Source organism: Pteropus medius, unplaced genomic scaffold (genome assembly GCF_902729225.1).
Source record: "Pteropus medius unplaced genomic scaffold, Ma_sr-lr_union100, whole genome shotgun sequence".
Lineage (NCBI taxonomy): Eukaryota > Metazoa > Chordata > Mammalia > Chiroptera > Pteropodidae > Pteropus > Pteropus medius.
This window is the reverse complement of record NW_024346062.1, coordinates 4223921-4249655: the sequence shown is the minus strand read 5'-3', so window position 1 is coordinate 4249655 and position 25735 is coordinate 4223921. Positions and strand designations below refer to the sequence as shown.

The window sequence follows — 25735 nt, the reverse complement described above, 5'->3', positions numbered from 1 at the left end:
ACTTCAATTTTCTCATTTGTAAGATATAGAGCAGATTTTTAAAGATGCCTTCTCATCCCCCCTCAATAAAAGGAAAATAAATCTTATTAATGTAATATGTGCATTAGATAATTTTATTATCTTTCTACACTTGAATGAACAAAGTCCATATTTTTAGGACTGTAGACTAGTTTGAAATGGAAAGATTATGTAGAAACTTACATGTAAAACAATTGACGAAGTAGAAAATATAATTGTATTTACGAAGTCAACTAGAAAAATTCATTAATAAAGATATTCTGTCAAAATAATAAGTTCCAGATCTAATGGATTCCTTACTAAACAGATATGCCAAGTGCAATGTTAATGTTTGTTTTTTGATACTAATGTTTCCTTAGGTAGATTTTTCTAGGATTGAGTGAAGTTAAACTATAGTTTCCAAATACCAATCAATTAGGGACATATTTTGTTGTATTTTCATCTTGCAGAAAGATAGCATGAAATAATGGAAAAAGCTTTGATGTATGATATGGAAATTCTAGGTTTTAGTACTTATTGGCTCTGTGAAAGTAACTATGTAACATACTATATTTGCAGATTTTGATTTTATCATTTGTTAAATGAAAATAACAATATGTATTTGGTTTACTTCAAATTTATTATAAGTGTAAAATGAAATAGGCTCTACAGTACTTGGTAAACTGTAAATACCAACTTAGAATTCTATTAATCACCTTTTCAAGAGTTTCTATGTATATCTTTATTCCTTTCATAACATGAATCATTGTTGAAGTTTTAGAAAACAGAAATTCTATTTGCTCTTTTATGATGGCATTCTGAATGGGATGTGTATTAATGCTTGTAGCATGGCTGAATCAAACAGTGATTTGCTCTCTCAGTTTTTGTTCAGGAACTCATACACCATAAATTATTTGGAAAACTGGTTTGAAATGCAATCTGAGCCCTTTATACTGCTTGACTGTTGTTACTTAGGAAACCCTTAGAGAATCCTATAATAATGCTAACTATATCTAGAATTTATATTAATTCTGATATTTCATCACGTATATTCAGGAATGGTCTGTATACTTAAAAAATGACCTGTAATTACATTGAGCATTAAAATATTTCTGTTATTTCTTTAAAAACAAAACAAAAATTAAATCAGTAAACCTTTTCCCTTTTATCATTCTGGCAGGCTAATCATGTGAACTGAAATATGGATAAGGAAGCATATCTGGTTCTAATTTCTGAACTCAACACCAGATGTCTTCAAGTTTTGCCTTTAAAAAACATTTTAACTTTCATGAAGCCATCTCAGTGCAAGCGGTAAAAATCACTACAGACTAAAAGTTTGAATTTTATATTTTACTTTTTTGCCATGCTTTTGAGGAACATCTCTAGTGAATGATCATAATGACTAGAAACCTTTTCAGTGTAAATATGTTGTATAAAAAGCTCATGTATTGTCAAATCATTTAGACCTAGAATACGAAATGTGAAGTTTGCCCCAAGAAAAAACACCATGTTCCTTATGAATCCCTTTACCCACTAGAAAGAGGACCTCAAAAGTGTTTGCATCATGGATGGCTTGAGAGCTTTCTGGACTTGCCCTAAAAGTTTGTGCTGGGGACAAAAATGAGTCATATATCACTGCTGAATATAAAAAAGCTCCAGTCATTCATAAAATTTAAAAGTATTTACCTTTTAAACAAGTTTTTTTTCCCCAAAGGTCTTTTTCAGGCTCTTCGTAGTTTAAAGGAGATATAATTTCTGACAGCTGCAGATAGGCTATTAGCCAAACAGAATAACCAAATGTTGAAATATCTTTAGTTATATTCCCAAAGCAATGGGAAAACCTATGAGTTACTGCCATCACTCTTTCTTTAAAGTAAGTTCTATGGACTTGTATATTTATCTAATAATGTTAATAAGATATTTAGTAAGTTCTATCTTACTTGAATATACAGAAGATGAGAATCGTGAATAGAGTTGTATATAAACTAAAAGAACATATATTCACTTATTAATTCAACGAACATGTATTGAGGGCTTAAGATATACCAGACACTCAGAAATGGAAATCTAAGATGTATATGAAAAACTCAGAATGTATAAATAAAAAGAAGCAAGCATGAAACAATTATAATAGTGTATCATAAAAACTCAGAGTATTGAACAAACTTTCATTCATTCAGCAGTGTTTATTAATCACTTATTATATGCTGGCCTTCGGAGATAAAACATGGTGAAAAGTGAGCGAGACAGACACAGGCCTTTCCTCTTGGAGCTTGCATTTCCAGTTGTCCACTGGGCATCCTCACCCAGGTGTTCTACCTGTACATCAAAACCGACTCATGTAAAATTAAGCTATTTATTTCTACCTTGAAGCTAGCTTTTTCCTCCAGGATCCTCACTTCTGTTAGTGACACATCCATTTCTTCAGTTCCTGAGGCCTCGAACATCAAATCGTCAACTCTTTTCTTTTGCCTCTCATAATGGTTCCATCGATTTTGCTTTCCAGATACCATGCCATCTTTTCTAACCTCATTCTCCCCTTTGAGTACACCTCTCTATTACCTTTCGCCAGACATGTTGCAAAGTCTCCTACCAGATTTCGCTTGTCTTCTTATTTTTTTTCTTTTCTCACTTATATGAATAAGCTATTAGATGATTATTCCTAAAGAAGAATACTAATCACATCACTGCCTTGTTCAGGAGACCTCCAGGTCTCTCTAGTTCTTGTCTAATTAAGCAGAATCTCCACAGTCTGTCATTTATGCCTACCATAATAGCCCTGATCCCACTAACCAACAAATATAAATTATATTTATGTCCTAATTACAATGGTGCTGAGCTACCCCCTGCAGAGAACGTTTCTTAAACTTCTGGTTCTGATTTTCTAACTTTGTTTTGAAATTTTTAAAAAAGAAAGCAAGCTGTTTCCAGCTTGTGTATTGTTTTCTTTTTTCTTTTTTTCTTTTTTTTGAAGGTTGTTGCCTTGCATTTCATTCCAACAACAATAACACAAGCCTTCTTCTGCCTCTCTTATTTTGTAGTTTTTGGGGTCTATTTTCTATTCTTGATTGTGAGAACCAAGAAAATAGAAAAGGCAGGGCCCTTCTAGGCAGGTGGATTAAGAGAAGAAATGATACAGAAAATTCGGACTTTTCTTGAGACTGTAAGTGGATGGAGAAGACTGGCAACAATCATATGTTAATAATTTTGGTCTCAGTCACACTCATTTGCCAGCTGTAGTCAACACTTGGCATCCTCAAACTTCTCACTTTCTGGTTTCCACTTGTCAACTCTGCTGCGTAAAAAGCTCGTTGAAGGAGCCTGACCTCTGTTCCATCATGAGAACATCAATACGTGTGCCAAGAGTTGGTTCCTCAGGCTGATGCCTCTATCTCACCCTCCAGATGAATGGGACTATAAGCTCTTCCCCAGATACACTCTGATTTCTTGTCTCCATGTCTTCCCTCTTTCTGAAATGGTCTCATCTCATTTCTGCCTATTACAGTCCTGTATTTTAAGTTCCATCTCTCATGCCAACTACTCTCCAATGTTTTCCCCAATTTTTTTAATAGCAGGGCAGTCATTGTTTACACCAAAGAAACGTTCCTGATTACCCTGAATAATGTGCATAATTCAAAAAAAAAAAATGGACCCATATGAATCAAAAAAGAGTGACAAGTACTTCTATTTATCAGCTAAAATGGGACTGACACATGGTAACATAATTTACTTCATCTTCTTACCTTGAAAATATGTAATTCCTAAAATATTTTGAACATTTTTAGAGCTCTACATTACTCTGAAACCCGTGCATAAAAAGACACTTGGAATATTTCTATTACCATAACCAACTCAGCTGTGATCTAAATGAAGAATATTCAGAATTATAAGCATAAAAGGTAAGTCCATATGATATAAAAATATTCCATAAAAAAGATTAATATAAAACTTTTCATCTAAGGCTGACAGCAATGAATATTGTCCTTCAGGAGACAAATTTCCATATATGAGACTTTTGTGCTTGATAATCTTACTGTGTCTGGAAAAAACACTCCATTTGGAGATTTCTTTCTCCTGGATGTATTAGTAAAATGTGACTCAAAGCTGCTATAATGTAAAGCTTACTTCCTCTGTCTTCCGTCCACTCCTTGTCTCTGTTAAAGCCTGCTATCCCAGCTGCTCTCGTCACCTATTTTAATAACTAAGTAAACAACTGAGTAAGTTTATTAATTAATCTACACAAACTGAAGTAGGTTGGGGTTCTGTAATTTCATTGGAAGTGTTAAGGAAATGGAGTCTCACTGTAAGTGGCAACTTTATGTTGTTTCTTTTTTCTCCCCTCCTTCCATCTTCCTTTACACTCCCTGAACAAGCCTGATCCCATCTGATCTTGGAAGCTAAGCAGGGTTGGGCCTGGTTAGTCCTTGGATGGGAGACCACCTAGGAAGACCAGGTGCTGTAGGTGTAAAAAATAAAAAAATAAAAAAAAAAAGAATTGTAAGCTGACAAGGTCCTTGCAATCTGTGAGGTCAACTAAGGCTTGCCTTGCCTAAAAAATAAAAAATTTTAAAAATTAAAAAAAAAGAAATCAGGACTTAAATTACATTGATAGAATTAACATATTTAGTGATAAGAAGATATCATTTTTATTTTTGAAGCTTATAGCTGGAAGAGATCATGTTTATTAGGGTTGATTGTGTGATACCTAATCCAGTATCATAAAATGAAGGTTTGGTTTTTACTTTGCAATAAGAGATGATGCAACTGATGGAGACTAATGATAATTCAGATATCAGATGCTTATAACAGTTACTTCAGTGAATGTGGTCCATCTTCCAAAGATTGTCGATTGTAATGACTAAGCATGCCTGTTTGTTACAATACAGTTTAAAACTTGAGGAAAATATATGTTAAAAGTTTTCAGAATAATGAGCCAATAGGTCAAAGTATGTAGCTACATCTCTGGTATTAAAATAATAATTTTTGTCGCTAGGTTCGTTAATAAAACAGCAGTGAAACATTTTAATGGGTATGTTCTTTCTCTGAAAGGAAAGGCTGAAAGCATTAAGGGTTCGATGTGCCAGTAAATTTCAAAGCCTCCAACTTGTACTGTCAACCGTCTGGGGGGAAATGGCTCTAAAATGATATTTAATTACTGTATATCATGGGTAAGATTATTTAACTAAATTTTGGAATTTGAAAAAAATTCTCTTGAGTCTTAATTTTGTGTCTATGTTTTAAAAAAATCAAGAAAAAGGAAGAATTACATAGGAAAGGACTTAAAAAGAGTTCATGTACATCTCTAGAAATTTAAAATCTTTCTCTTCATTCAATAATTTGTAAAGAAAAGAAACATTCAAAGATCATTAGCAGTACTATAGGAAAAGGACAATATGTTGATCATGATGACATAAATAAAATAATGGCTGTTTTCTACTTCGAACCAAAGGCTATCTTAATGGCAGGAGTGAGTGAATGAATACAAAAAAATATGTATTGTAAACAATGAGAAGCCTTTTGATTGCTTTTAGAGAGACTATTTTTGGTGTGGTTATTGATCCAAATGCTAGTGGCTGGCTAAAGCTACCCTACTACTGTATCCGCACACCGAACCCTAGTTTTGCAGCTGAGGCTTTTTAGTGCCTGTGACAGATTGGTGGCGCATACGAAGAAATATTTCTTAGTTTACACGTTTGTTTTGACTTGAAAACTTTCAGCTTGGGATTTAGCCCTGAGCTCATGTGCTAACCACATCTGTTTACCTCTGTCTCATTCCTAGTATTTGCACCTAACTTCTGAGTTAAGAACAGGAAACAGCTTCCTCAGAGACTCACAGATTCAGAGTGTGAAGATATATAATGAATTGCAATGGAATCAAAATCAAATCAAGAAGATTGTTCTCCATGTTCTCATAATTTCCTCACGGGATGAAATTTACTTTCTGTTTTCTTAGTTTTGATTGCTGCTTACCTTCCCATGGCATTTATAATTTTCCTTCAATAAAAAGTGAAATGAACACATACATTATTATGATTTCTGAGACCTTTTGCTACTTCACTTAAGATGAGTTAACTGACAAATTCACTTTGTAAATTTATTATTATTTGTATTATATGGATCCTTTGAGAAGAGTAAACTAGTATTTTCATCTACTTAACCTTGATAACCTTGATTATCAATCACTGGGTTTTCCTTCCAAAGTCAAATTGCGAACGAATTTATTAATTAAAAAATTGTCAAATAAAACAATGTAATATACTATATGTACCCATTTATGTGCACATAGACACGTGTGTTTAAATGCAAATGGATTTGATTTTCTTAGTGCCGATGTCATTGTTTATCTGTGAAAGAAATGGAATTCACCTAGAGCAACTTAATATCTACACACTGTGCCCCATTTGTAAGGCAATTATTAATTATTAATGTAAAATCATCTCACCCATCCCAAGATTTGCCTTTGTATCTTAACAAAGAGATCTTTCTGGTAAACATCTCTTCACATCTAGTTCTCTTCTTTACAGTTTCATCCATTAATTTCAAAACTGAGCATTTCTTTCTAGACCAAGGTGAAGGAAATATTTTGGAGTGGCTGTGCTTTATGGCACATTTCAAGTGAATCTGTAAAAGATTATCTAGAGATATTCTGAAATGATGATCAAAGATCATATCAATGACATTTGTTAAAGGATAAGCACAGCCACTTGTTGGTCCATACATGTCTTTTGTAAGGTGCGCAGTGGAAGTAGCAAGGGGTTGAGGTCAAACAGACCAGTGTCACTGAGTCACTCCATCCTGAAATCTCTATCTTAAAGAATTGCTTTGAAGATTAAAGATAATGTACGCAAAATGTCTAGCATAAAGGTGCCAGGAATAGAGTAGACGTGATTGTTTTTATAAGCTCAAAGATTGCATCTCTCAAGCCACTCTTAAGAGCAGATAATTAATACTGTGTTAGAGGAAAAGAACAGGAAGAACTCACTGTACAGAATTCTGCTCTTGTACCCAGCCTGCATTTATTTATAGTTACCTTGTAGCTAGTGATCCTGTGGCTATTAGAATTCTTTTTTTAAACAGTGTTCCTGTTTACTAGAGAAAAAAATAGAGCAATATTTACTAGTGCCCCCTTCCACCTAAGATACTGGAAAAGTTACAATTGTCAACATTTGTTAACATTTTGAAGATTCTGAAAAAGAAAGATGCTAAACATTAATTATGCATAGTTACAAAATAGACTTCTCCTTGATGGAAAAGTTTTTAAAAAAAAATGAATTGTAAGAGGGAGGAAATTAACAGCAGAAAGGAAACTTTATATTTTGGCAAGCTCTGAAACATAGAAACATTATTCTTTCATGGTTTTCCATGAATTTGAATCTCTTGACAGTTTCTCAATTATAGCTTGTAACTATGGGCTTCAAAGCAATTCTGCAGTTCACTTCACGTCAGCCAGTCAATCAATAATGTTTATTGAATTCCTATGGAAGAAAGAATACTGAATGAAGGACCCATTTTCATTTTCCTCAGCACAGGTCCCTTGATCCAGAGTCTGTCCTTCAGCCATCCAAACCTGCGAATAGTCTCTCACTTTGAATCCGTCCCCACAGTGTTTTCCCAGAGACCCTCTGAAGCTGGAGTTGACCTCCTCCCATACATTGTGTATCTTCCTGCCTGTACCAGATGAAAACCCTTTAGGCCGGAAGCTTTCCCAGATTAATACCAGACCCTTAATCTCATACCACCTCCTACCTAATGCCATTCAACTTTATTTTATAAATATGTGTATTGTTTGGGCTGAACTGAACCCGAACTATAATCTCTACAAGTTTAAGGCTTAGGCTCAATTATAGGATCACAGGGTATTCAAGTTCAAAGGAGTTTTTAACATTTAGCCCAATCATCTTATTTTTTTCAGACTGAAATGTGTCAAAACCAAGACTCAAGAAAGGAAAATTACTTATCATGGCATAGTGGAACGGCAGTAGGCTTTGGAGTCCCAAAAATAAAACCCAGGGCTGGTTCCTGGCTTCACAAATTGCTAGTTGTTAGTACTTGGGCAGATCATTGAAGCTCTGTGCCTTATTTTATTTTAAAAAGGAGGGTTAATAATTATTGTAACCTTATTGACATTTTTAGAAATGAATGTGAAATGCCTGGCAAATTTAAGATGCATGGTAAATAATGACTATCCTTCTCCAAGGTCACAGCTGATAAACAGCAGACCAGAACTAGAACCCAGAACTTCTATGTCCAAGTTCAGTGCTTACTCTTTTCTGACCTTACGCCTATTTCCAAAGGAGTACCACTCCCCTGGAGGCATTCAGTAAACATTTCTAGGGGATGATTATTTCCCAGACAGATGAGAATTCTTTTGATACAGGCAGGTAGGAGGGATTTTGTTATTTTTTTCTTGCCTTAAGGGAAAGATTCCATCAGTAAAGTAGCAATAAAAATGTTCCCTCTATTAGTGGAAATGATTAACACTCCTTTAGTTAGGCAATATTTTCCCACTCGGCCTCACACAAACCAAGCCACACAGATGGGGGAATCAGAAACCCTAAGAAAACAGCAACAAATTGGTTTGGTGAGTGGATGTGGTTAAAAATCTTTCATCTGGTTTGTCTCAACTGGTTGTAGAAGTTATATGGGTTTTGAATGAAGTTGAAAATCCAAGCAAAATGTTATGAATATTAAGCCACGGGTATCAAAGCTTGGAGGATCTGATGAAAAACGAACCAGTGTAAACCAAAACATAAGGACATTACACACCTCCTTTCCTGAAAGCCAATTTCTGGCAGGAAGAAACACTTAACTTTTTGTAGGAGACGAATATGCAGCCTTTCTAATTAATTATCACCTCAGTGTTTATTTTTCAATGAATCAGTGGGCTGGAATGATTAAAGCATATGTGGCTCAGAAACTCAGGCAGGAAGGAGTGAGCTGGGACTAAAAGCCGATGTTAAATGTGTCCACATTGGCTGTCCCTCCGGAATACAGCCTTGCCATGAATAAAAGAGTTCTCTGAAGCATAAGTACTTACACAACTCACCAATTTGCCCTGCCAAATATGCTCTTCATGTATTTGTAGCGATTGCTTGAAAATGGTAGTTCCAGTTGGAAAGCTGAAGAAGGGTGAATAAATCAGTACAGAAGTGATCTGCATTGTCTACTTCCTTGGTCTTAATCATAAAGGCATTGATATTCCACAGTGCCTTGCTTTAGATTGTTCTAGAAGTAAATCATTTTCCATCAGAACAAATATTCGAGAGAGCACTGACTTATTTTGTTTTGGTCAGACCAATAGGTGAAACTGCTAGTAGATGAGATTGTGCAGAATGAAGAAGCATCTATTATAAGTTCCAGAATGGCAAGTGAAAACTTTTTCTCTTACCTTGTAGCAGTTCTAATGCTATAGAATCTTTTAACCAGAGTAAACTAATGAGGTGTTTGTTTGTTTGTTTGTTTGTTTGTTTTAATTTAGTGATTTGACAATGCGGCAATAGACCTCTTAAAACTCTAGGAGAAATATGTTTGGAAGCTGCTTTGTCAAAAGCAGTTGTTCAAAAGCTTCAGAATCAACTTGTTTTTGAAATTTAGAGAAGGATGATCTAAACTGAAAATTTTAGCTGTTATATTTAATTATAATGAATGTTATAACTCATAGCACCATATGTGTGCAGATATAAAAGAGCAGCTTTATAAAATAAATTTGCTTTAATGACAAATTCCCGTGACCAAACCATCACGTGGATGACTTAAAGCTCTATGTTTAGTTCAGAAGTGTAAAAGTTCTGAGAAAAAAAGAAGTCGGGCCATTTAAAAGTCTCTAGTTAAACATCATGCTGAACTAGTTAATGGGTAATCATGAATCATTTTATATAAAGTAATACATAATAGAAGGTTTGAAGTTAAAATTTTAATTGAGAGCAAGGAATAAATCGGGGGAGAAGCTACTGATGATTCTTGAGAGGAAAAGGGCATTGGGGAAATATGACTTTGCATAATAGTAACTCCTTAATAACTATCTCTTCCTCACCTGCCATGACACAGGAAGAAGGCACGGAGGAAATGTTCTCTGGACAAAGAAAATACAAAGATTTTGATTTCTTGAGTTAAAGAGACAATTAAACACAGTAAAGTGCTTGCCAAAGCAATTAAAGTATATAGATAATTAAAGGCTCCTGGTAACAAAGCAATGTCTTTCATGCCGAGCATGGTAGCACCGAAATGACTCACCAAATTGCCAAACTCTGCCTGGGATTGACATCAAAATTCTTTTGAACGTAAAAGCAGATGCAGTGTAAGTTGAAAACAGTTTGTATTTAGACAAGTTTGCAAATACAAAAACCGAAATGAACAGTATGAGATAAATGATGATCGTCGTTGCTGAGGAACTATTGCAGGTACACTAGAAAATGGAGCACTGGACGAGGAGCGGAATGGTCCCAGCTGCTCTGTTAAATTGTGTAGCTATGGAGTTCTGGACTCGAAATAGAGAATAGGTTTATGGTTTCCTAGATGATTTTAAATAGCACTTAAACCGTGCTCTTATATTATATCGACATTTCTAGATGTTCATTTCAAGACGGCGGATTTAGAACATGCTTTAGTCTTTCACTGTGTGTCATTCAGGAACTATCAAAACAAAACAAAACAAAACCCGCCGAACAATTCTAGGTATTTAAATGAAAGGAATTTAATATAAGAGATTGGTTACCACATGATGGAAATGTAAAGAAGAGAAACAGGAGACAGAGAAATAAAAGATATACAATAGCAGGAAGCCACTATTTCTAAGCTCTGGTAACAGAGTTCTGCAGGTAAGGCCATTTGACTGTAGGTCTAGCCTTGGCCCGGGATCTTAAAAGAGGGAGGGAGTGGGTGCTGAAGCCATAGAGACTACAAAGCCAATGCTAGACATACCAAAAGAAACAGAGAGAAAGGGGATAAATACCCTGGCTTTCCTCCTCTTTCAATCTTCCAGTCTTTTGTCTCTCATTAGCAAACTGCCCCAGAAGTAGATGAGAGAACCTAGCAATTATAGGGCCCTGAAGCATGAAGCAGAGAGGTGAATAAAGAGCAAACTGACATTTAACTCACTTTCATTGCACCTCTAAAACTATGCATACAACATGCAGAGCTATCTAACTGCTATTAAAGTAAGACATAGAACTCAGAAGACCAGAATCTATGATGAATTCATGAATGTTGGAAAGCAGATAAAATCAAATTGAATGGAGAAATTTTGGGCCAGGATGTGTACAGGGGAGCACTAATGGTGAGCCACAGACAGAAGTGAAGAAAGTAGTTGGGGTCTGGGCATTAGATAGGATCATTTTTTGGAGTTCAGTACAAGGAATAGAAATGCATGTTGAGCTCTGTTTGTATACTTACCTTGGACCACAAAACCTAAACAGGAAGTCTGTGTCCAATTGAGAATAATGAAAATGGACACCCTGATTGAAGAGAGATCACTCAAGATCATGAATATGAAAATAACTACTACCCCGTGGCACATCTGGCCCCACTTGCTTTCTCATTTAAAACAGTGTGGTGTGCAACCAGCAGCACCAATTCCCACTTTCTCCTAAAGTAACTACACAAATAAATGCTTCAAGACAATCCAGTAAGGACTCTCAGTAATAAAGATGAACATACAATCCAGAAGTTCATACCTTAAGGAAAGGCAACAATATAAAGGAAAGCAATATACTCAATACCAAAGAAAGGTGAGTTAGCAGAGCAGCCAGAAGACACTGCTAAAATATATAAAATTAATATTATAAATGAAGAAGGCTATTATGTTTACAAAATTAGGAAAATTAATATAGTAATTTTGAAACAAAAAGGATAGAGATAAACCTAAATGTATCATTATTTATAATGAATATTAAAGAGAAAAAATAGAAAAAGTTTCACTTTGGCTAGAATGTAAGTTTAGTCCATAATTTTCAGTAACTACTCTCCCATTAATAACAAAAATTTTAGGTTTAGATCTTGGCTTTTCTTTTATGAGACAAATTAAAAGCATTTCTAAATTTAGCTATAGGAACCAAGTTGAGTAGCCCAAGAGGAAATACAACTCTTACAATTTTGGTTCAAGCAATGATCACATAAAACCCTTCAAAATTAGATTTTCCCACCAAATACACAGTAACAACTGATTCATCCTTGTGAATTTACTTTTTATTATTTTTAGCATGTTTTTCTTTCGATGCTTTTCTTCTCAGTGACCTCTCTGAGGGTTGTGTGTGCACACGTGCATGTGTGTGTGTGTGTGGTGTAGTAAAGTCAGACCTGTAGATGAAGGGCTCCGTTCTGGCATCGTATTTATCCCAAGCTCCCCAAGGTACCATGAGAGCTCAGAGCTCAGCAGGATGAATTTCTAGCTATCAGAAAATCCTTAGAAGTAGCTGTATCTCAGTATTGCTAGGTCATTAACATGGGTTACTCCTTCTCCTAATAGCCTAGAAGTTAATCTTTTTTTTTTAATTCACTTTCAACCTGGCAGGCACCATTATAATTCTGATTACAAGAGTAGAACTTATTGTACTTCATCAGTTTTAAGATGCAAGTTTTTATCATCTCTGAAATCACAAGGCATCTTACACTTGATGGCATGTCACCTTAATTAGTAACATTTTTTTCCCTTAGGGGTACATAAATAATGTGCATCTTATAGTCAATTTTCTTGTCTTAGAGACAATAAAATTTGGCTTTTGTTCGCATGCTTATTTACAGCTGTACAGAAGATGTGACTATTTATCTTGATAACAATTCCAGCCATCATCCATTATTCACAGAATGAATGTGTGTGTTTATGAGCTGGAATATTTTTTTCTTAACTGTAAAATATTTCTAGATACATATTTTATAGAATGTTATAGAGTTATGCTTCCTAAACTCAACCAGTTAACTTCCTAAACTTGAGCTCTCTTTCTGAGGGTTATGCTATGCTTCCTAAACTTGAGCTCTCTTTCTGAGGGTTCTGGTTCTGAGAATCTGTAATTTTAGAAAGACCCCAAGCTGATTCCGATGATCAGAGAGGTTTCAAGAGCCATGCTATAGATGAAAAGAATGAAAAAGAAAAGTCCATCTGCTCTATAGGAAGCATATGAAAAAAATTAATATTTAAATACCGCTGTTTTAAAGCAGGGAAAGAAAAGTCTACCAATAATTCTGTTCTTTCATTTTTAAAATTTCTGTTGTTTTATAAAAACAATCTCCATTATATCTATAATGAATTTTTCTAGCATTAAGAAGTCAACTTTATGATCCAAAATGTATTAAAAATTAATTTTCATTGACTGTCAAAGTTAAAATAGAATTTTAATCACAGAAAAATATATTAATTTCCATTGAGACTTGAAAATCAATTCAATTCAGAGTTTTTTGTTTTTGTTTTTGTTTTTATGTTGCCTCCATGGTTTATGGCACACTGATTATACCAGATATTATGGCATTAACTGGTCTCTTGAAATACTAGGTTTTATTTATATAATTTTAGTAGGCTTCATTGCACGTGAGGAGGCATGATTTAATGGAAAGAACCAGAAATCACAGGAGACCTGCCATTAACTGTGTAATCTTAGGTAGGTCAGTTAATTTCTTTTGGCTCCAATTTTCCCATCTGTAAAATAATTTAGTAGGATTAGTTGACCCCTAAGCCTCCTTCCATCACTAACATTATATGGTTTTGGTGCTCTAAATGAAGGCAAAGCCATATTATAGTCACAGATTATTGGCAGGAATATTTATATTATATTTGTAGTTTATCGGCAGGAACTAATTAATTTGCAATGTGAAGTTAAGAGGTGACTTTGCTACTGGTGACCTTAAACTGTGATTATTCAGTACAGTAATAAATGGATCTCAGGGAAAGAATTTTAAGTGAATTGAAGTCTGAAAAAGAAAAGATTAGGAGATTAGAAAAATCTAGAAACTAATGTAAATAAGTTTTTGAACTAATGTTATTCTAAGGACAAATTAAACATAGAAGATATTCTTCAAAAGATGAAATTTGGGAGAAACTTCTTGATCAATTAAAAGAAAACAAAAATTAAGTTTAGAAATAAAAATGAAGCAGTTCTATCAGTTTGGGTGATATTGGTGCCAAGTAACAAAAAACTCTAATTAACAATAGAAGAAATTTATTGGCATATGTAACTATTAGTTCAGAAGTACTGAGTGGGCTTCAGGCATTGTTTGACTAGGAATCTGGCTGATTTTTAGGCAGTTCACTTGGATCTGTCTCCTTCTATCTTAGATTGGCTTCCATCATGACAGCAAAATAGCTACAGCAATTCCAGGTTTCATTTGCATACATCACACTAACTGGAGCCAGAGAGAGGCCTCTTCTTTTGTCCACCATGGCATAAAAACCTGAATTTCACTCTGGACCGACCTGAATCCATCACTGAAGTCAAATGAATATCTCATCCTTATTGACTTTAAATGGCTGCTCTTTCTGCAACCATCAGGATTAGATTAACAGATGAATTGACACCAGTCAGAGTCCACATCTAGAGCAGGAAGTGGGGTCAGTTCCATTCAAACCACATGCCTACTGCACAATGGGAGAAGACTGATTCCCAAGGGAAAACCGTTTGCTCTTAGGAAGAGGAAAGACAGGAATGGATACTTGGTAGGCCACCAACAAGCATCTGTTTCCACATTGAACATGTATTTCTGTCCTAACCATGGAGGAAAATGAGAACTTTCCCATCTCAAGATTTGTCCTGAGATATAGACCAACAGTAAGCACAGAAGTTAAAAATATTAACCAAAGTAGTAAAGAAAAGGCATTGTTAATAAACTTGATCTCACATGTGTGACAAAAATTTGAGTCACACACACACACAAAAACAGGTTTAAATCTCAGTTCATTATAGCTATGCGACCCCTGTTTTCCACCTATATAATAATATTTATGTCATCAAGATTGTATTTTGTGAGAATCACATGAGATATGTTTCTTAGAGTTAACCGTAGATGTTTCTTAGATGTTAGCTGTAGCAACATACTGATGAAATTGATGAAAACGAAAGAGTCATTCTAAAAAAGCTTTAAACGAGGGTAAGAAAAGAAAGATGGTTCTTAGTAGTAATTATTTCAGTGAAAGATATAAAAACTCAATGCCACAAAAACTACACTTAAATAATTGTTCTGCCTAAATTCAGAGAATCCTTGCAAAATGACTGGAAAATTCACAGTTGGAACATGATACTTTGTTTAGAGCATTTCTTACAATTCAGAAAAGATACTGATTAAGTGCACACAGCTCAGTAAAGATCACCTTAGAAGGAAATTGAAGGATTGATTTGTGAAGAAGCATAAAAAGAAAAATAAAACATTTAACTATTATGGAAAGCTTCTTAACTGTAAGAGCTGTTAATCTCACAAAGAAAGTGATGGAAGTTTTAATATTTTGAGACCTTAAAACCAAAATTGAATAAATTGAATATATAATACACTTAGAATCAGCCAGACATAAAACAGACACATGATACATGTGTGTTGGAAAAATGAAATTCTATAAATTATGTGTGTTAATTTACCAAATGCAGATTGAATACCTGCCAGATGCTGTTATAGGAGCTTGGAATGCTTTAGTGAACAAAAGAGATGAAGGCTGCTGCCTCTTTGGAGTTTATATTCATAATTAACTTTCTAAGTGAATAATTTTGTAATCTCAGAGTCCTCTTCTCTGCAAGACAGATTATTTGAGGAAATTTTAATTTCCTATAGGCCAGAAAATCAAGTTCTTTGTTCTGTAATCTCCAGAGTTTAATGAAATAAATATAAATGATATAAAATATCAGCATTGAAAATAAAGGTAAAACTAAAAGTCTGTCAATTGTCAACACTTAAATATTCATAATAATTTGGAGTTTTTAAACATAACATTCCACTGCAAAATCCTTGTAGATTCATTATATTCTTGGCTTTTACTTTTGGTGCATTGGGATATCATGTTATTTCGTTTGTGGTAGATTGGGTAATGGCATCTTTGCTTAAAGTCTCACCCCTGTACAGAACCCTCTGCAAAGGAGGTACACAGTCCGTATCTCCTGAATAGGAGTATATAATGAAGACTAATGGAATGTTGTGGGTTAAAAATATTTGTCTAACAACATCTGCAACAGAATTCCTCAGTAGGAAAACTGTGCTTGTCTGGAAAATATATCTTGATAATTTTACTTGGAAATAAAAAGTTCATTCCAAGGGATATGAGTAAGAATTGCTTGTTACTCCAGAGAGGTCAGAGCAAAGAAAGAAGAGAGCAAGTGGGGTAGGTCTAGCTAGATGGTAGAGTGGGATGTGACCTCTTCCCATGACCTTGTGAAACTTTAGGAAAGTTTTAGAATGCATGAAATTGTTGGTTCAAATTGATCTTTTGTGGAAATCAGCTGAGAAGCTGAAATTTGGATCCAGGTCAGCAGGGGCTGAAACGAAGCATCATATGCAGAGTCAGGGAAAATAGCAGAGTGCGAGTTGTTAGGAATCAGTGGAAAGCATGTGGAGGGCCCTAGCCGTTCCTGGGTCATGACAATGAGGAGTTTATGCCAAGTATGCCTAATCTTGTGATGGGAGTATCTAGGTGATGGCATGGAGACTTCTTGATTGGTTGATGCCTGCAGATGGATGTAGGAAAGCATCCAGCTAACAACTAGGTAACGATAAATACAAATAAAATTAGTAATATTCTTCTTTTTTACTGTTTGTCAAATGTATCTTGCAATCATTCAGCCAATGTATCTTTGAGCCCTTAGGCTAAGCATTTTGTATTTATGTTTGAAATGTGGTGATGCATATACTCTGACCCTTTCATACTTTCCTGGGGATTATTAATAATAGCTGACGTTTGTTGAGCAGTTACTATGTGTCAGTGTGTTAATACTTTATAAGGAGTAACTTTTTAAATCCTTACATAAACTTGTGAGCTAGGTACTGCTTTTATTGTCATTTTACAGATGAGGAATTGAGACTTATAAAAGTTCATTAGTACAACTAGGTGGATGATCAGTAAGGAAACAGAGGACTTAACAACAGCATAGGCCAATTAAACCTAACAGGCATATATAGACACTCCGTCCAACAACAGAACACACATTCTTCTCAAGTGCGTATGGAACATTCTCCAGGATAGATTACATATTAGGCCACAAAACAAGTCTTAACAAATCAAGAAGATTGAAATCACACAAAGTATCTCTTGCTATCATGATGGAATGAAACTAGAAAGCAGAATGGTGGTTTCCAGGGACTGAGAGGAGGAAAAAAGAAGTTGTTGTTTAGTAAGTATAGAGTTTCAGATTTGTAAGATGAAAAAGTTCTGGAGATCTGTTTCACAACGATGTGTATATATATACTTAACACTACTTGAACTAGATCTGGAATGTGATTTCCAACCCAGAGCTCACAGGCTCTTAGAGTGTCACATATTTTTCATATGGCATGAGTCCATATGTACTCTAAATGCTTTCTGATGCTTGAATAAATAATGTGATTGGTCACGAAATTCTTAGTCATCAAATATCAATCACCCAACATACTAGGCTGACAGGAAACTAAACCCGATAAATATCATTGGTTTGTTTTTTTTTTTTTTTTTTTTTTTTAGGGTCCTCAGGCTTTGTGTAGCACCATTTTCTCACTGGGCATCCCACAAAGCCTACTTTTTTTCTGACAACAGGCTCCCTAGAGTTTTGTGGGCTCAGGACCTGTCAGAATGTGGTCTTCAAGCAACTTCTGCTTTCATCTCTGTAAAAATGCTGGAGACAAGGAGTTTTGCTTTTGTCTGCCTAGTAAACTATTTCTTATTTTGGTAACACCATCTTTGTTTCCTTGGGAGATACACCTCTTCCCCACTATTAGTGGGAGAAATCTTTGCGGCCATGGACATATGACCCAATTCTGACCAATAAGAGCATTTCATCTCTTTGACCACAGTGATTGGCTGAGAAATGAGCAGAAGCCCCAAGACCCAAGCCAGTAAGACCCAATCCAGGAAAGATAAAACTGTGGGACAGAGTTGATAGGTGTAAAGCTGCTGGGAGCTGGGGAGAGATCCTGAAAGAGAATGGAATCAGCCCAAGGAAAAGCAGAACAGAAAAGGCAGAGACAGATTGTCCCTTGTAAATTAAAACATTTTGCTGAAGAATTTCCCTTTTTATACTATACTCTCTATACACTTCAAACTCTCAGAAGAGAAAACATTTCAGATTTCTATCAGAGAAAATCAACTTGCTTCTGTTGAACCCATTCAATGTTCAGCATCTGAAATGACAGCCTAAAAGTTGACACATTTACTAGCGTGAACAAATAAATTTAAAACAAAAGCAAACCCAACCATCACCTTCTGAAGAGAATACCTATGATTCAGAATTAGGTAATTTTAGGATTAAGTTTCGTAGTTTCTCTTTTCACCTCTCCTTAAAGGAGAAAATTAATCCACAGTTGATGTCCCACATATTTATAATAAGGACTAATACATTTTAATCCACAGAGAATAAAAAATGCCTTAGTATGAAGTTTTTCTGCCTTGATTTATTTGCAATAAGCTCCCAGGGAGACATTTCTGTATTACTTTTCCTCCATCTGCAGGTAACCAACCATTTTGGAACAAAATCCCGTTTATCTGGGCTGGAAAGAGGAAGCTGGCAAAACTGGGACACCATATTGAAAATAAGATGTTTTAAGCAGCAAACAATTTATAGAAGGAACAATTTTACATAATTCAATTTTGCTTTTTGTTTAAAAGTTTTCTATAGTTTTCGGATTAATTATGAAAAAAACATGTCCTTCACAGAAGTTGCAGAAAATATACAAAGGTATTTTTAAACACTAAAAATTTCCAGTTATCCCAATACCCAATGATAGCCCCTGTAATGTTGGCATATGTCCTTCCAAACTTTTTAAATGCACGCACAGACACACACACACACACACACACAGAGGATTGCTGCAAGTACTTTTAAGAAGAAAATACAATCTCAAAAAAATCATTTTGCTATGATATTCTAGATCATTTCTTGGTTACCCAGAGAGGATGATAAACTCCCCGGACAATCGACATTTTATTTTGTAACCAGGCTCAGGAAAACACATAGCAAAATCCACTGTGAATTGTTTCTCAGCCTGAGGCTGCTAGAGGTAACAATTAGAAATTCGTACTTAGCACATCTACCAACTGTCAAGAAGAAGCACCAGAATTGTCCATGTGCTCATGTGCAATACCTGTAACACAACAACAACAACAAAAATGTGTCCAGCACAGCACGCTGTTTCCCTATTCCATTTTCTTCCTACTTCTCTTCAGTCTTTCATATTGGGCATCTTGGGACACAGGACTGACACAGGTTAAAAATGGTTCCTTATAGAAACTCCTCTCTTGGCCTCCATGACCACATTCTTTTGGTTTTCTTACTTCTCTGACTAATCTCTATTCTCTTTTGCTGGATTTTCATGCCTCTCATTAATGGCGTTCTTCCTTACCTACCCTTCTATCTGAAGCTCTTCTCTCTTTTCAGATTTCTTTTTCTTTTTTCTACTATCATTTACTCCTAAGGCTTTACATACTACTTTTGAACAATTATTTCTAACTATTCCTCTCTTTTGAGCTCCAAAACTGTACTTTCAACTGCTTTCTGGGTTATCTTACTTAGTTGTCAATTTTAACTTGAATTCTCCCTGGAAAGTAGAGTATGAGACAAAGTGGTTTATTTAGAGATGTGATCCAGGGAACAAGAATCAGGGACCAGGAAGAGTGAAAAGGAGGGAATGCTATATTAAGAGTGTTTTATTGCATTAGTCTTCTCAGGAGCCTTCTAAAAGGCTCCCAAAAGGCTTCTTCTAAAGAGCTTCTCAGAGCTGTCTACAGAGCATGAAAGAAAGAAAGTTTATCCATTGTCTGCCTTTCCCTTGTCACTGGCATTCCGCACCGGTAACAGAGAAGCCCCTCTGGAAGGAAGCTAGTATTCAGCAGCTTACATGTGAGGATGGGCTCTGTCCGAAGGAAATGGGTCAAAATCTATACTGAATTGTCCACCACAACTTGGCCAGAATTGGAGGCATAGCTGAGAGGCTCACAGGTGGCATCCAAGATGAGTCCACTATTGGTTTCCACAGGCACCTCAACACTAATATGTCCTAAAAAGAGGCCAATATCTTCACTTCAAAACCATTTCTTTCTATGTTTTCTATGTTGAATGTCAATGCCACTAAGCAGTCTCCCAAGCTAGAATGTTAAAGTCATTTTTATTTCCTTCTCCTCACGTTCCATGTCTAAATGATCACAAAATTCTGATAATTCGCTCTATGAATATCTTCAAATCTGACTCTCCTATTTATCCTCAACTGCTTAGTTCAGTTAGTTCTAAATCTGTAACTTTTTCTCTGCTAAATGTACATACTCCAGAAAGGATATAGTATCACAGGTATGTGGAAGTGATGGTGGCGAAGGAGATCTTCAGATTATTGAAATTATTTTTGCAAAGTTAAGAAGCCAGGGAATGGCAGAACCAGGGCTCAAACTGGTCTTATGACTAAATTTATTCTTCTACTATATTGTAATGCCTGTCATTCATTACATGCATACTAACTATTGAGCTAAAGGGACAGACCTGGTACAAAACAACTAGCATTGAGAATGGTGCATTTATAGGACCTTATATCTTAATTTGTTTATAATGTGTCTCTCTACTCTAATTAACTATGAGCCTCTTTTCTATGTTTTAAAAGTTAATACTTAACAAAATACCTATAGTTTGGAGATACTCAAGGAATACTAGTTTGATTCAATCAAACATTTTAAAAAAATCATCTTTTTCCCCCTTAGAGAACTTAGTCTTTATCTTTTAATTATTAGTGACAACTATTAAGTGCAAACATTAAATAATATACATCTCATGTGTCCAACACTTGATGCTATATTCCCATAATACTTAATATGTCACTGATTTCACATGTTTATTGTTAATGACTATATATATACATATACCTCTATTTTTAAATTTTACGCTAAAGCAATTTATACCACTGAAAACTCAAGAAATCAATCTTTCATGAAACACTCTATAATAAAAAAAATAAGAACTAAACAGTTTGGGAATGGTTTTCACATTTCCCATGCTAGCTGGTTTAGAGTCATGTGTTTTTTGAGGTGGATGCATGAAACTGAGGGTGATATTTAAAATGTTTAGTGACCAGTTTGCCATGGCCACTGACCATGCAGAAGTGCTTCCAAGTAGAGGGCAAGAAGAGGGTCATCAAAACAGCCTGCTTAGCCAGGCCTTAGGTCTTCAGTTGTTTCATGGGAAGGTCCCTGAAGTGCCAAGGGAGGGACTGTGACTGTGGGTGTTAGGAGGGTGTTGAGAGAGAGGGCACTGGCAGGGACTCTTCACATGTATAAGGGCTGTGGAAATCTATGTTTACAGAAATTTGAGGATGGGTTTCCTTTGGGCATATTTTCATGATGTTATATTAGGAGTCCACATGAGAAGAACATTGAACAGGAACTTGGGGACTATTGGTGCCAGACTTAAAATTATTGTTTTTTGTTGCATAAACCTGGACCAGTAACTCAACTTTGAGCATCAGTCTCACAATTTGGAAAATAGTGACTTTCCCTGTTTGCCTTATGAAGCTATTTTGAAGACAAAAAAGATAATATAATTATTTGAAAGTGTTTTGAAAACAAAAAAACACTATACAAATTTAGTATATCATTATAGTCAGTTAATTATACATATAATTAATTATACATTATTATGAAACCCAATTTCTCAAATATAACTCTCTTTTTAAAATCTATTCCATTTTGAATTAAGATCCCAAGATAATATGATTATATTTTTTGTTTCTATTATGGCTAAAATATTTACTATTGAGACAAGCTCACTCAAAATATTTTATATTTTTATAATAAATTGCTTTTAGCAGAATAATTTTTATTGAGCATTTGTTTTACACTACTTGATTTCATCTAAAATACTGCAGTAAATTAAAACAAAACAAAATTCTCAGACCTGTAATATATACATCTACACTGAGCTACTATTAAATGATGAGACATTTCATGAACAGCAGTGCACACATTTTTACTAACATTTAAAGGTCAGACAGATGATAGGATAGAACTACACATGATGCTCATTGAAAAAATAAAGAATATTTGGGATTTCCTTAGTTCTAATGTAAAAGATCTGGGCTCACATATGTGAGTTTATCTTTTTATAGCCTATAATTATTAAGTTCCTGGAAACTTTGACTAAGAATGTTTTTTAAACTTGTTTCCTCCATACCATGTAGTATGATTTTTATTAAGGTCTATTTTTTTAATCCTTACATTATTGAAAAATTTTCTTCTTCCCTAACAAAACAGTAATAAACAGACTATTTTAAACAAGGAAACTGCAGTTACTTTGTAATGTTGAAAATAATTACCCACCTTTGCAAAAGAAAGTATATTTTCAAATGTCTTTGTGGGCTAATTTTATGTTATACATGTCAACAGAAAGAAAGCAAGCCATGGGCTCCTTCCATTTCTTTAAAGACTCACCGTTTATCACTCTTTCTTTGACATGTAGTCATTATGTTGTTTATGAAAGTCAACCGTAGCTCCATAGGAGGTGTCTAAGACATTTCATAGTAAGGTATAAAAGCTTCTTCCTTAGGAAATTACCTCAAAAGCATGCAATTTACTAACCCCTAGAGATATTTTATTCTGTAAATAGCTTCAAGAGAGCTATCCTTATGTTAATTACAACTGAGGCTGGACTTAAGTGTATCTGGAAAATAGTGTAAAATTCTCTAAAACCTTCCTTCTTACAAAATCATATATATTTGATTAATTTACAATATTTAACAATACACAAGGTAATAAGATTACCTTCAAATTCCCAGTCAAGCCCAGTGAATCTACATCATGTTACACTGTGCCAGCTGAGCATACAGACAGATAAATATAAGAGAAGCTTTCAATATTTTTTCATTGATTTGCATATGACTTTGCAAGTCTCATTCATTAATTTCACGTATAGGTTATTATGCTGGAACAAAATAAAAAGTCCAGGGTTAAAATATTTTTGGCTTCCGCTGTCGAATTTTTGTCAACAGAGACTTTGACCAATTGTCAATCTAATGAAACTGATACCTTTTCCCAACCCCTTATTCTAAGAAATGATTACAAACACCATCACCAGACCAGAAGGAAGCTGATCATAAAAGTGCTTACAAAGGAGATGTCTACCCAAATTGACAGAAAGCTCAGTCTTAGAACCAGCACCTGTGGATTCGCTGAAGTTAAAAGATGTAAAATACATTACTTTTCTCCCATTTGCCCTTACTTTAGCCTACAAGAAAACAAATATATAACCCTAAAGACAGAGCTAATTCCAAAAATGTCCAAATCTGTGTGACAACTGAAGAGTTGGGATGACAGGTTCTCCTGCTAGAATTAGGTGGTTTTCTGTGTCATTAATCCCTTGCTCCAAGACAACTTTTCTTCAGTTTTTTTTTGTTTTTGTTTTTGTTTCTTTTTGTCCTTGCAGATGTTTAAAGTGCTTTCATGAAGGTCAGATGCAAATACAGATGCATTACTGCTTGGCAGGCCTGTCAATCTTTTCCTGTTTAAAATGCTTTTGGGCACTCAGGGTTTTGAGACTCATAATCATGCCTTTTCACCTTAAATTGTAAAGCTCTTTCATAGCTGTTACTGGCCTTTCAGAGATGGTCTGATGTAGTGAAGCCTGAAGTTCCTGCAAGGGGCTTGGAGCATCGAGGATCTCTAACAAAAGGTACTACGATCTACTGCAAAACAGATTATTTCCATTCAGGAAATACTCTCAGGAAGAACAAATATCCATAAAGACCACACTGAACTAAACTTAGTGTTTCTTTAGTGTAGGCTGTGCTTATCTGCTCCCCAAACAGCTTCTGTGGATCCAAAACAGTTGTCTAGCACAATAAATCTCTGCAAGCTGCGTTGTTGGAGCAGACTGTCACGGTGGAAGCAAATGAGCATGATTTACATTTACGATTCCGACTGGTTTTTTAAATGGAAGAAAAGCTGGGACAATTTCTATCGTGCATAAAAACTGCAATAATGTTACAAGTAGCTACAAGGCAATTATTTACATAAGTCTTTCGCTCTTCCTTCCTTTTTTCTTATCTTCCTGATATTTATTTTGACTACTCTGCAAAGTGACTGACTTTATTCAGGACGAGAACAAGGCTGAGTGAACGCTGTCTCTCAGGTAGTTTCTAATATAACAAAACTGACGAGTGTTTCTTTTTTTTTTTTTAGAATTTACCATTTGCACATTAGGAATATTATGCAGCATTTACGTAATTTGAGCTACGAATGGCTAGTTTCCAAGGACACTTGTTAGGTATTCACAAGTTCAGTTGCATTTATAAACATTTTATTTTATTTTCCAAATATCTTAGTATTTGGAATTAGATTTGACATCCGGGCTGAGAATAACTTGAGGCTCACCTGGATCAAGAGACTTTGTCAAGAGAGGCAAAGTGAAATTGCCCACAATAATTTTCTTCAGACGTGTATAAAATTCAAATCTGATTCGTGTCAAATGGTTTGTGTCTGAGGTTGCTTTTGTGTTAAAGAGTCAATTTATATCAATAGAAAGAAAAAATTCAGGCATTTATTGGTTTAAATCAGTGGTTCTCAAAACGTGGCCCCAGGACCAGTCTTACCTGGAAACTTGTTACAAATGAAAATTCTCAGACCCCATCTCACACAATCCTACTGAATCAGAAACTCCGGGAAGTGAGGGCCCAGCAATCTGCAGTTAATAAGCCCTCTCACTGATGCTCACCACACCTGAGAACCGCTGGCCTAAATAAATAAAAAAGAATCCATAATACTTCTTTCAAACTTAGGAGTAATTTTAAGCTATGATGTCATTAAGTCTAAATAAAAGCCACGCAATTACTTTATTTACAGTTTTCATTAGGTATCATGGAGATATGAAGTCAAATTTAGAGAGTAAAATTTAAAAGTTTGATGCTGATTTAAACAAAAGACTTTATTAACCATGAAACCCCTTTACCATGGTATACCATGCAACCCCTTTCTTATCACTTATTTCCAATTCATTCAAGGAAAAGTTCACTCTAATAGGCTGAAAACAAAGTAAATTATGTATATACTAAATGTTTAGATTCCTATTTTACTTTATTTTTCTTTCTATACAACTTCCTAGTGTCCGTGTTTATTGTTTGTCATTGTCGACAGCCTGTCAAGGTATATATATTAGAGGTGAAAGGAAAATTCACTTACACATAGACATTTGATAGAAATCAGTATTTCTATACAAGTCATTCACTTTCTAGAAAATTCCTAGAATTTTCTGTGTGAAGAGATCAAAGGAATCTGCAAAGACAGGTGCTGTTCTTGAAGTAATGCTCACAAATGGGAAGAGGCCAGCTGGTATTTCAACAAAAGCCAGCCTTGGGCTATTGTTCACAGAGAATCATTTAGTTTAGGACTCTGAGAAGAAGAAAGGGAGAACCAGTATGACAAAGAAAGAAAAAATGTTAAATGGAAATTTCAATAAACTTAAGGGAAAAGTAGAGGATTTCGATAGAAATCAAGAAAAAGTCCTTCAGAAGCGGCCATTTCCTAAAGGAAACAATGAACTCCATTTGGAGGCGGATTAGTTATGTGCCCCTCCCACTCAGGAGGTGGCCAGGAAATCATTTCTCTCAGGCTCCAGGC

General features: G+C 35.0%; 1 protein-coding gene across 1 annotated transcript in view; it reads left to right on the top strand.

Annotated features, from left to right (window-relative positions):
• TMEM167A (transmembrane protein 167A) overlaps positions 1-6019 on the top strand; it is a 63303-nt gene extending 57284 nt beyond the window's left edge. Inside the window, exons 5-6 of the transcript XR_005655454.1 lie at positions 3783-3896; positions 5777-6019. The gene's annotated coding sequence lies outside the window, so the exon portion shown is untranslated. The remainder of the gene's footprint in view (positions 1-3782; positions 3897-5776) is intronic.
• The last annotated feature ends 19716 nt before the right edge of the window (positions 6020-25735 follow it).